This window comes from Archocentrus centrarchus, chromosome 4, assembly GCF_007364275.1.
Source record: "Archocentrus centrarchus isolate MPI-CPG fArcCen1 chromosome 4, fArcCen1, whole genome shotgun sequence".
Lineage (NCBI taxonomy): Eukaryota > Metazoa > Chordata > Actinopteri > Cichliformes > Cichlidae > Archocentrus > Archocentrus centrarchus.
This window is the reverse complement of record NC_044349.1, coordinates 35,841,331-35,842,941: the sequence shown is the minus strand read 5'-3', so window position 1 is coordinate 35,842,941 and position 1,611 is coordinate 35,841,331.

Here is a 1,611-nt window from a genome sequence, read left to right as displayed (position 1 = left end):
AGTTGGTTTTTCTTCCCACTTACATGTAGCAGAAGAGTGACGTTTGACGAGCTTCAATGACGTGCAGGTCGGATGAATGCGACCTGGCCGTACAGACACAGGTCACATTTGAAAAGATCAGCTACGTATCGGATTCAGGACCACATATCCAAGTGGCCTGGGTCGCATTTGAAAAAATTTGGATCTGTGTTGTTCAGACTGTCATGAAAAGATCAGATACAGGTCACATAAGGGCAAAAAAATCGGATTTGGGTCACTTCAGGCTGCAGTGTGAACGCAGCCAAAGTGTCCTTTATCTCTTTATTGTGATTTGGTGCCATACAAATAAAGATTGAACGATCTTCCAGACCGTCTGTTTACCCACTGTCTGCTCATCACTCTATTTTTGAAATAGTCACTACATATGTCACTAGTCGCTTTTTGGGGGGGGGGGGGGGGGGGGGGGGGGGGGGGGGGGGGGGGGGGGGGGGGGGGGGGGGGGGGGGGGGGGGGGGGGGGGGGGGGGGGGGGGGGTGGGGGGGGGGGGGGGGGGGGGGGGGGGGGGGGGGGGGGGAGGCCGGGAGGGAGGGAGGGGGACATTAAAAGTCACTAAATTGGCAACACCTGGCAACCCTGAACTCAAACACGCACACACACACACCACACACACACACTCTGTGCAATACCCACATTATGTGCAATATTATATCACTCATACTAAATAATATCTATCACGCCAATAATGTTCAATATCCAATATTCATCCACTGGTGCAATACTCACCGATCTTCATTATTGTATTATATACTTATTTTATTCTTTACAATTATATATTTTATAAATTTTATGTATATTTTTAGAAGTTCTATTTTATATTTCCCTCAACTTAATGAATCAAATCTGGATGATCTTCTCAAACTAGACCCCAAACAGCGATCACTTGTCTCTAAAATTTATAATATTATTTTATCTTATGATGCTCATCACACTACAAGGATTAAAGACACCTGGGAACAAGAGGCGGGTGTGACTTTGGCTGATGACTGGTGGGATTTGGCCATAAGCACTAGGCACAAGACCAAGTTTTTTTTAGATGCCATTATTCTAAGGCTAACTTATGAAGGATATTTCCAGGCTCTGTCGATATTTGTGACTCGTGCCTCTCCCTGTCACCTTACACATATGTTCTTGCTTTTGCACTGGAAGGCGCCCCAGCTGCCCTCCACTACACATTGGATTAACGAAGTTATGTCATTTCTGAAAATAGAGAAAATCAGATAGTCAAGATGTGGTTCACCAATCTGACTTAATGGTAAATGGCAAGGTTTTTTTGGACTTTTTTGCATCAGCTTGAAGCCAGTCCCTTAGCCCCCCCCCAACTACCACCACCACCACAACATATTCCTTCCCTTATTTTTTTGTTTTGTTTTATTTTATTTTGTCTTATTGTATGTTAATTACATTCCCTTTATAAAACGTGAATCACCAGGATTTCTGATTGTTGAGTATTATCATTGTTCAGCAGTCATCTTGTTTTTCTTTTCATATTATTTTTTGTATTTTTTTTAAACTATGGGTGTGTGTGGGTGTGTGTGTGCTTTAAAAAAGAGAGGAAGAAAGAGAAAATGTAAA